The 12,059-nt window shown below is 36.7% G+C and overlaps 1 protein-coding gene across 1 annotated transcript in view; it reads right to left on the reverse strand.

The window, feature by feature from the left end:
• The window catches only part of DCHS2 (dachsous cadherin-related 2), a 351,174-nt gene that overhangs the window by 64,461 nt on the left and 274,654 nt on the right, over window positions 1–12,059 (reverse strand). The window lies entirely within an intron of this gene.

Below are 12,059 nucleotides of genomic sequence, written 5' to 3' on the forward strand. Positions count from 1 at the left end.
AACTTTTAAAGAAAAAATGGAAATCATATCACACACATATAATACACATATAATACACACACCTATCTATCTAATAGGTACCTTAGAGAGACATAACGAATAATAAAATAAGGAATAATAGTGGATTATATTTCTAAAACAATCTAAATGTTTAAAATAGCATATCTCATTTGATTTTCAAAACATGCATGAGAAGTAAGCAACTTAAGAATAATGAGAAGCAGCATAAGGTAGAAGAGAAGAATGTGGTTTTTTAGAGTCAGAAGATCTGGGTTCAAGTCTCACTCTGATATTTACTTAATTATGCTCCCCTGAATAAGTCACTTAGGATCATAGATTTGGAACTGAAAGGGTCCTTAGGCTTAAGCTAACCCCCTTATCTTGCAGATGAGATCACTGACGTACAGAGAGGCTAAAGGTACATGGGTAATTAGAAGGAAATGCAAGTCAGTCAATAAACATTTATTAAGTGCTTACTAGCTGTGCTAAGCACTGGGAATACAAATATAAAAATGAAAAACAATGCTTACTATCAAGGAGCTTACAAATTAATGGGAGAAAACGCAAACGAAAACTGAAAAGAAAGGGAGTGTCGGGGGGGGGGTACCCAATGTGAATGCATGTGCCCAATTCATGATGGAGAGGTCCAAAGGAATGTAGCTGAGCAGAAAATAAGGAGATAGCTGGTCTGGGCACCCTCCCCAAAATGCAAGTCTGCCCTGCCCTCCAATCAAATGTGAATTATTGGTTTCATTATTCCCATTTTAAAGATGAGAAAAATGAGGTTCAATTGAATGACTTGCCCAATATATGTAATTAGGTGGAAGAGAATGGACTCAAACTAGGGTTTTCTGATACCAAGACCACTTTACAATTGGCTTTTGTCTTGCCACTGGACTTTAATGACTCTGACAACTCCACATTACTTAAATCCAATTCACACACATGAACCATGACAGAAATCTTTGGTGTCATTTGTCATCTTCAGAAATGAAAGACAAACAATAACTATAGGATATATATTTTATATATATACACATTATATATACATATATATAATGTCCTACACAAAGTACTCTGATTATCTCAAAAGAAAGATAGAATAGAAGTACAAAGTGGGATCACTGGTACAAATTCTGGTAACGTCGTCCACTTGCCATACTGGTAGTGCTGCTGCTGGCAGCAGCAGAAGTAGTATTGAGAGCTGACACTGAGGATATTTTTACCTATGAGGTTATTATTGTTTCACCTTTCTAGTTGAGGAAACTGAGGTACCAAAAGAGCCTGGAATCAATGTCTCTGACAAAATAAAATGCACAGTCTCAGACACTGCATTTATAAGGAACTATTGTTGTTGTTCTTTTAATAATTAACTGTCTTAGCACATCACACTTTACAAAGGGCTCCTCACAAATGACCTCACTTGTTCCTCTCAAGAATTCAGTGAGGCAGACACTCTAGACAAACCATACCTGCAAAAGACTGGGACGAATTCACAATTTCACAACTACTGACAAAGCTGGGGCTTTTCTCCTGACTTCAAGACTCTTGTTCATTTCCTTGACATTAGTAAGAAACAATTTAAGGTACTCATATAAGGTACAATTAGAGTTCCTAAGGGGAAAAATGTTTTCCTTTTCGCCATTTGACATTATTAGCACTTTTGGGGGTAGAAGGAAGGAAAAGGCAGTGTGGGAATCCTAGACCTGTTATTTTATTAGTTTAAGAAATTCTTTACCATTGTAGATGCTATCTTTTGCTTACCTTAATTTCTTACTATACATCTACACACACACACACACACACACACACACACACACACACACACACAAAAGTAATCCCTTATAACAAAGAATCAAAAAAGAGAGGAAAAAACAGTTCATCAGAAATAACAAATTCAGCCAAACTAACATAACCTAAGTCTGGCATTATATGCATAGCAGTTTTTACTAGACTCAGATACTCATTCTTTCCTATTCTGTTTTTATCTACACTTTTCTATAACATCAAGGAAAAGAAAATAGGTTCCAAGAATTTAACTTAAAAAAATACATAAGAAAGAACAAACTTCACATTCTCATCAACACTTCAGACCTCTCTTCTTTCAGGATTGCCCTGAAATTTCAGTCAGTTACCAATTCTTCATCCATATATATATGTATATGTATATATGTATATGTATATATGTATATATACGTATATGTATATATGTATATGTGTGTATATATACATATACACACACACACACACACACATTACAAAGCCATAAAATATATTTATCAACCATCCTCTCCTCAATAGTCTTTTCTCTCTGTGTTTTTGTTACGCTTTCTTCTTAGCCTCCTTGACTGGTTCATCATCCATGTCACACTTAATAATAAATGGATGGACCCCAACACTCTGTCCTGTACTATTTTCTTCCACAATTGGAGGAACATCTTGGTGATCTATTCAGCTCCCATGGGTCCAATTATCATTCCTAATGTAAATGTCTCCCACATCTATCTATGCATATATCATTTATTGATATCTACCTGTCTGTCTGTATTGCTAAATTCCTTTGAACATCTCAAACTCAACATGTAAAAAATTGAACTCATATCTTTCCCACCAACCTCAAACCTAACCCTCTTCCAAACTTCCCTATTACTGTCTAGGGCAACATTATCCTTTAAGTTACTCAGGATTGTTACTTTGGTGTTATACTTACCTCTTGCTTTCATTTGCCCCACATGTCCAGTTAGTTGTCAAGTTTTGTCATTTCTGTCTCAATAACACCTTTTGGTTGTATCCCATCCAGTACTCTAACAAAACCACTATTTTTGTTCAAGTCCTTATTACTTGGAGCTTGGAATATTGCAATAGCCTTCTACCTAGTCTCCCTGCCTCAAGCCTCTCCTCACTCTGATCCATCCTTAAAACAACTGCCAACATAATTTTCCTAAAGTGTAAGTCTGATGATGTCATTGGCCCACTCAGTAAAATCCAGGAATGTCCTATTATTTCTATGATGAAATATAAAATTCTCTGTATGGCATTTAAAGATCTTCACAACTTTATATTTCTCATTTTTCCAGGGTTCTTACACATTATTCCTTTCCCTGCCCTACCAAAGACACTCCATGTCCCATACTCATACCTTTGTATCAATTATCTCTCATGGCTGGAATGCACTGCCTCCTAACCTCTACTCCCCTTTGAATTCTCTACACAAAAACTTTCCTGATGTCACCAATCTTAGTGCTCTCACTCCCCAAACTTGTATTCATATTGTATGTATTCTGTTAGAAGCTTTTATTTTAACATTTTACCCCTCCCCCTAGAATGTCAGGTTATTGAAGGCAGGGACAGTTTCATTCACTTTTTTTTTGTATCTTTAGCACTTAGAACAACATCTGAATCACAGTAGGTGCTTAATCAACTGATCGATTGACTGAAAAATCTGAATTGATGAATAAATTCAATTTGAAAAATTGGTACACAAGGGAGTCCCCTTGATGGGGACTTTTCAATTGAACATAATTATTCCGTTTTAGCAAAGGTCTTTTTTTTTTAATTTCCTAGTTATCCTTTTTAGGTTCACTTGGTGGGTTATTTTGTTTGTTCTTATCTTCAACTCTGCCATTTTCATCATGTCAAAAAAATTCTCTTTTTTGTACTGGAGGCACATTGTCAGACAGAATTTGAAGCCCCAATGGCCTTTCTCCCACCCCCACCCCCAGCATTGCTATCATTTTCTTCCAAAAGCATCACATGTTCCTCACAGACCAGTCCTTTCCCTCCCTTCTTTGAGGGGCTAGAGTTGTCTTCTAAGCTCCCATTGCTATTTCCTAGGATCATAAAAATAGTAGCCATTAGAAGGACCACACATCCTGTTGGTGGAAGCCCTGCATAATTACTGCCTGGGAACCTGGCACCAGAAATGGTTTGATCAGTGTGGGATTGTATTTCTAACTTCTAAGTTCCGAAATACCTCACATGTTCCCTCTCTTTTTCACTCTTTATTTTGATTCTCTTGTTTCCTCAAATTATTCCTTCCTTCCCAAGGCAACTATGAAGAATTGTCACTGGTACAGGCTCTGCTTGGTCTTCTTAATTTATACTTTCCTTTCAGAAATTCTTAAGACAACTGGAATTTTCATTTCCTTGACTATTGCTTTAGTTTCTCCAAGCACAGTCTTTATCCATTTTTTAATACCTGTTCCCTTTGGATGGTAACAGTCCAAGGTTTTCTGCATTTGCATGCTCATGGGAGCTCAATTTGCGTATCACTGTCCCCATTTTAATCATTACATGGAGATTTTCCCCTATTCCTGGAGCAGTATGACAGACCATACACAGATCATAGAATATAGGAAATATTTGGAACCTAAAAATCACTTAGTCTGACCCCTGAATTTACAAATGAGAAGTCTGAGGCCTAAAAGAGTAAGATGCCTTTTGTGAGGTCACACAGAGCATCATCAACAGCCTTACTCTCCTGTCATTTTGATTCATTGCTCCTTCTTACCAAAGAGTCCATGTCAATGTATGTATGATAATGTTGCATTCCAGCAACTTTAAGGAACATGATATTTTTATATGATCTTGGAGAAACAGTCATGGTTTGTACAACCAATAGATGAATTTGATCTAACTAGTTATTAACTGTCCTTACTACCTCTGAACCCGGGTTCTGCTGTAAGAGGGTCTGGGTTAAAATACTGCCTTTGGTGCTTATTTCTTATGTATCTTTGGGCAAATCAATTAGCCTCCTAGGGCCTTTGTTCCCTCCTATAAAAAGAGAGTTGAATTAGATAACTTCTGAAGTCCCTTATAGCTTGAAGACAATGACTCTACAATCTTTTGGTATATTCCATGAATCATCTTAAGTGAAGCAAATGTAATAGGGCTTGACTAAGGGCAAGCTACATGTGTACCATTCTATTGGGGAACAAGCATTAACCTGACCAGTTGGGAAATTAATTTCATATGAGGTAAACCAAGTCTTTGAACTTCTTTGTGATATTGGGCCTATAATGCAATGTGTTTGCATGAAAATAGACATTTTAGGGGCCACCAGGTAGCACAGAGAGTAAGAGCACTGGCCCCAGGGTCAGGATGACCTGGGATTGAATCCAGACTCAGACACTTAGCACCCACCCAGAAACACCTGGCTGTGTAACCTTGAGCAAGTTACTTAACCCCAATTGCTTAAAAAAGAAAAGAAAAGAAAAGAAAAGAAAATAGACTTTTAAGGAGGAAAAAAGGAAGCAGAAACCAGGCTAAATAATAGAGGACCATCCATCCCAAGTCAGAGAGTTAATTAGGCGCAGATTCACAATATAAAGAAGCTTAAGGGACATTAAGATTCAATTTAATTGTAATCCCTTGTCAATGAGATTTTTTTCTCTATTCTTTTTCTCACTGTTTTAATCCCGACTTAATATTTTGCATCTATAATGCAAGTTCCTTGGCTGATCTCCTAGCAAAAATACATCCTGATTTTCTTTTTTTTTTTTTTTGGAGGGAGGAAGGCAAGGCAATTGGGGTTGTGTGACTTGCCCAAGGTCACAAAGCTAGTTAAGTGTCAGGAGTCTGAGGTCAGATATGAACCCAGGTCTTTCTGACTCCAGGGCCAGTGCTCTATTCACTGTGCCACATAGCTGCCCCACCCAACCACATTCAGATTTTCAAAGTCCTCTGCTGATCTTGAATGTGAACTCAAGCCAAATGAGGGCCAATTCTTATGAAAAAAAAAAAAAACAACAGAAGTCTGTGTAATTCCAGAATTGAATCATCTACTAACTTCACAAAGATTCAGCTATTTTGTGAGGTCACATGTATCATTTTTGATGCATTGTTTCTTCTTCCCAACGAGTTCATGTTAATGTATGTATAACAATGTTGCATTCCAGCAATTTTAAGGAACATGATATTTTTATATAACACACATTTGTGTGGACTAGATTCTGTCTTTTGCTCTTTTCACCAGGCTTTGAAGCAGAACTCTTACAAATTCTTGTCATTGATATTTGATGTTAGCAACTGTATCTAACAACCTTTCTTGATCTCCTGTGTCTTCAAATCTTATTCATCCTCTCCCATGCCATTGAACATGTAGCCCAAGATTAGCTGGGGTATATCTCGGCAGACTTGTAGAACTCTGCAGTGCAGCCATCAGCCTGAGGCCATTCCCTTTTTCATTGTTTGATCATAATTCTTGAGCCACATGGTTTGCTGCTAAATCCTTTGTTTCTTCCTGCTTCAAATTGGCACCCTGGCATAGGCCCATATTTTCGATTCTCTGACTTTTCCTGGCTCTTCAAACAGTGCTTTGCAAATTTTAAAGTGATATATGAATGTGAATTATTATTATTCTAGAAAAGAGTATTCCATTACTTGTGGCTTTTCATTAGGCAGAATCTTAAGTTATCTTTAAAAACAAACAAACAAAAAAAAACTTCTTAGGACTACAATAACACTCTTGTTTCTTCTTTCTCCATAAATACTTCAGAGTTGTCTATGACAAAAGCTTGCTGTCTTGGCTCACTATTTTCTGCCCTTACTATACTTCTTTCCTTGGTTGGTCTTAGATTTTCTTTATTCCAATTTCTGCCTTGGGTTTTTTTCTTCTATATTAAGTGGATTTGCTATCTCATAATCTAGGCATTCTCTCCAGTGGTACAGATTATTACCCCTCCAGACCTACTCATTTTGTGAGACTCTCATCTATGAATTCCTCTAAATCTGCCACAGGAAGTTGACCCAATCTCCACCTACAGTAGTTCTTCTTCTAGGGGTATCTTTTCATCTATATATATCCCCATCACTCCTTTCAGCCCCCTCCTGAATCACTCTATCTTTCCTAGGCTGGGGTCACAGCAGCCACTGAAAGACCCAGTCCCACTACTGACCAAAGCACAGGAGCACTGAGCTGCTCTCTTTCTTACCTGGGTCAGTTTGCCCTTCCTCAGGTAGCCTGGTGGGTGAGTCCCTAACCTCCAGGGCTTACCATAGTGGTAATGGACTTAGTGTGGACACCCAATTGCCTTAGCTCACTGCAGCTCAGGATTCTTGAGTTCAAGAAATCCATTTGCCTTAGCCTTCACTGTAGCAGGGATCACAGGCATGTGACACCACACCCTAATTCTAGGCTTCTTAATATTTCATCAGCACCAGTGAAACTCACAGGCCTTACTCTTATTACATGCTATCTCCTCTTTTGATCAGCCATCACATTCATAACTTTTATGCTACTACTTGTACACAATTTGTCATTTTTAATACCCTGTTTCCTACTTATATATTGCTTCATTGCCCTTCAGGTGACTTATAAATAGGTCTTTAGAAACTATTATATTCAGCAACATGAAAATCATCAGAAAAATGCTGGTTTTCAAACAGTGGGTTTTTAGTTTCAAAGAGAAACTTGGGATCAATGAAAGTGTACAATTTCTTCAATGAAATTTAACATTTCTCATCATTAAATCTAGACCAAACTTAATGTCCATCTTTTTGTTGTTCAGTCATTTTCAGTTGTGTCTTACTTTTCATGACCCTATTTTTGGTTTTCTTGGCAAAGATACTGCAGTGGTTTGCCATTTCCTTCTCCAACTCATTTTATAGATGAGGAAACTGAGGTAAACAGGGTTAAGTGAATTGCACAGGACCACATACCTAGCACATGTCTGATTTGAATTGAGGAAGATGAGTCTTCCAGACTCCAGGTCGGGTATGCTATCCACCATGTCACCTAGCTGCTCGTAGAATCTGGACTCAGGTTCAAATCCTGGTTTTTCCTTTTACTTACTACCTGGGTCACCTTGAGAAAGTCACAACTTCTCTAGTCCTCAGATTTCTCATCCGTAAAATGAGGAGTTTGGATCTGTCAACCTCTAAGGTCCCTTCCAGGATCTAAATGTATGAGCCTCTGATCCTAATGTAAATAAAGACACAGGAACAAGAAGATGCAATGCATATACAGAGAAACAAAAGGTGGTAGCAAAAAAAAATAAGGCTAGAGGTCAATGATGGCACCAGATCATGGAGAGAGTGGAGGAGGGGAGAATTAAACACCAGGGGAAAAAAGGAATCTGACCTTTACTTGGTAGACAAAGCAGGTTTTAATAGAGGTCCGACATTTTCACATTCCTCCTTTAAAAAGATTTTCTCATTCTCCATACATATCTTGTGTCAATTTGCCCGGCTTTTGATAAACTAATTTTGACCATTATCATTGCATGATCCTGTCCCATTCTCCTATTCTATTCTCCCTTACATATCAAACATACTTTGATTTTCTGAATAAATTCTAGATTGCTAAGCATTCATGTCTAAATAATCATTATTTAATTTTTGTATTCTCAAAAACAATTCCTAAATATTTGGCTTTATCAGTTACCTTTTGGCTATTTTAACTCCTATCTCCCCTTCTTGAAACTCAGTCAAATGTCTTCTTTCTTTGCCCTCCATATATAATACTACCTTGTCAATAGTGATGTCGGTTCCACTCCTTATATAGTTTTTCCCTTTCACATTTCTTGAGAAGGAAGTGGTGCGTACTTCATAGTGCCAAACTTAACCTTTCCCCCTTCTCAATTCATATCCATCTAAGATTCATATATGGTCTCCAACAAATACTAATACCCGACCTATGGGCAGTGCAATAATATCTGCTTTCATTCATGGGAGTAGGCATAGCTTGGACTTGCAGAGCACTGTGAAAGTTTGTCTGAGCCTAAGAAATATAAAATTGGGTGGGTGAAGGGATCTACCTTGATCACTTCTAAAATATCTAGAAATCTTTGTCATAGTAACAAAAAAATTTTGATGTAACTGATCTAGCAACATAGATGAACATCTGATTTGCTTAAGAAATAACCCTTGAGTTCACAGAGGCATAACAGAGATATTCTGTAACAAAACAGATATTCACTGACTATGCCACAGTCAAACATAGCATAATCCTAGCTACTTCAGAGGGCTAATATGAGTGAGACTCAAATGGTAGAAATGGTATGGAAAGTCATTTGCAAGTCTTAGGGCACTGCTAATATGCTCAGAGGGCATTTTCAAGATATACTTATGAACTGCACATGAAGGCTTTAAGAGTCAAAGCTCTACTTGTCATAGAATCAGCAAAAAAAATAATGGAAAAAAGATGACATTTAGGAGACCTTTTTTCCTCTCCCTGCTAAGTTTTTTTAGTGGAATCACCATGAAGGGTTCTTTTTTTTGTTTTGTTTTTAAAGCAATATTGACTTTTCTTCCCCTGATACACTCTTCAGGGATTTTTTTTCCTTGAGCTAGACATAGATCCTATACAAGGAAGAAAACTTGGCTCCAGATATCTCACCCTACATAAATTGCAAATAAAGTCTCCATTATCCATTTAAACACACCTATACAGCATTCAGACCTTCAAAGTATCATTTCAATTGAACACAGTTTTAGCACATAAATGGTGCATAAACTCCATTCATCCTTATTTGTTGGGTATTAGTGAGGTAACTATAGGGCTATAAAGGATTTTTTGGCCCCTCAAAATTGTCGTTATCTTGGTGTTGATGTCTTCTGTTACAACGTACTGGTGTCTTTTTTTTTAATTTGAGAAGAAACTTCTGTTGAAAGAGTTGTGAGCTACACACCATAAGCCTTCATTGTTTCAAATTCCATTAATTGTGAGCACAAAACATACTGCTTTAGTATTCTATTTTTTTTAGAAACGATATTGTCCAATACTATATACATTTTGATTTTTTTCAAGGTGAGGAGGAGAAGAAAGAAGGAAGGAAAGTAGCAGGAGAAGGAAGAAGAGAAAAGGGAGGATGAAGAGGAAGAAAGAGGAGGAAGAGGATTGGGGAGAGGAAGGAAAGGGAGAAAAAGAGGAAGAGGAGGATGAAGAGGAAATTCTAGAGCCATAAAGTAAAGATTAAACAAAAATACCATTATCTTATATGAAAACAGAAGAGTTTTATGTAGGCAAATGTTTGCTAACCATCATGTTTAGTTCAACTGAAGACAGGGATGGGGGCATGAAATATTTGCATAAAAATTGGCAACTCGTGGCGTTTTGTTTTTGCATTTTAGGACTGTGTTCACATACAATTCTACATGGATTTTACATTGCTTGCTATGTAGAGTTCACCTTACAAAATGCTAATACTTAGGCGTTTCTGTGTTACCCTTCATCTGAATCGTGTGGTAAAGCAATCATTGGTCATCATAGCAATGTAATAGCGTTTAGACCTCAAAGGCTGCAGTAAGAAAAATTCTTTGATCATGCTGCCCCACTCTGGTCAAAAATAAGAATTGCACCTGAAAAATACTAGTTTTAATAACCATTGTAAAAACATTTATAAGTGATTCTGACTTTAACTATCTACAAAGGTATAAGGGTTCAATGCAATATGGAAACTATTCCACATTTATGCATAGCATTAAAATTACATTCTACAAGCTCCACATCCCAAATTTGTTTACCACATTCAATAGAAATATGAAAAGAAGTCAAATAAAGTAGCAAAGAATTAAGGGCAAAAAAACTTTATCCATTTGCCCAGAACACCCAAATGATATAGTAGAAGTACCGGAGACATTTTAAACATATGTCATGTAGATTACACCAAAAATTCTGACTAAATATGGGCTTTTTAAATTTAGAAATTGAACTAATTCATTATGAGTACTACAGAAATATTTCCAGTGTTAGTTTACCTTGCAATAATAGGACATTGTGTTACATAGGTGCACAATACATTTTGTTACATATAACAATTAGAAAGAAAGAAACTGGTGACTGCCTGACATTCATAAATGAAGCATATACTATTAATGACAAAAGATGAATATTCAATTTTGCTACTATTCTAGCATATAGGTCATAGTTATATTTCAAATAATGATTAACTCTTATAATGGTCTCATTCATGAAAGATGAGAGCCATTATATTGGTAAGCATTTCGGGGAATAATTATTCCAATTCCTTTCCATTTTCAGTGTCTCTCCACATCAAAGTATTATCCTGGGCATAGCAGATAAGAACTAGATGAATAGAACCCTATTTGTCTTTTGGATACTATTTCTTTAACTATTAAGTTATAAATGGAGAGAAGAAAGAGAATGTCTCTGCTTTTCATGGTGTTTGCCAAAATTTAATCAACAAATATAAAAGTTCCTAGCATGTGAAAAACACTAAGTTAGGTACTCTGATAAAAGCAGCGGTGTCTTATGTGTACATTTCTCTATGAATAGGTAACGAATATCCACTAAGTTTTATCCTGGTGGAAAACTAGGTATTTTGAGAACTACACTTTCTAACCTCCTTGCATATGCACAGTATGGAGCAGTAGATAGAGCACAGGACCTGGAGTCAGGAAGACCTGTGTTCAAAGCCACCCTCAGACACTTGCTAGCTGTGTGACCCGGGGCAAGTCATTTAACTCCATCGACCTCAGTTTCCTCATTTATAAAATGAGCTAGAGAAGGAAATGGCAAACCACTCCAGCATCTTTGCCAAGGAAACCCCAATGAGGAGTCATGAAGAGTCAGACATAGCTGTCAACAAATGATCAACACCAAATGTATCCTCTTGAATTAGAATGTTCTGCTTCCCCTCATTTCTTCCTAGTTCAAGAAAAAAAAATATCCTCATTTAAACCTTAGTTAGGTGACACTTCCTCTGAGAAGTTTATCTCAATATAAAAGTGTTCTTTGCTTACTTAAATTTACCAGAAACACTTTGTCTGGATTTGGCATTATTTTTGTTTTGTTCACATTATACTCTACCTTTATCTGGGAAAATTTTCTACTAGACTGCAAGCTTCTTGAAAGTAGGGATTGTGACCATTTTTATCTTTGTATCATCTTAATCCACAAGTGTTTTGCATACCATAAGCACTTAATAAATGTTTTTAATTGAATGGTAAAAGAAAATCAAGACAACTAGAAACAAGTGATTCTATATGTTTCCTGGCACATGTCCAACTTTAATTTTAAGCCAAGTCCCATTTTCTGAGCATTCATAAGCCATATTTTTGGATCTCCAGAGAATGAAGGAACAGTGTCTTTCAGAAAG

Source organism: Petaurus breviceps, unplaced genomic scaffold (genome assembly GCF_028583685.1).
Source record: "Petaurus breviceps papuanus isolate PSGF00001 unplaced genomic scaffold, PetGlider_PUasm1.0 76, whole genome shotgun sequence".
Lineage (NCBI taxonomy): Eukaryota > Metazoa > Chordata > Mammalia > Diprotodontia > Petauridae > Petaurus > Petaurus breviceps.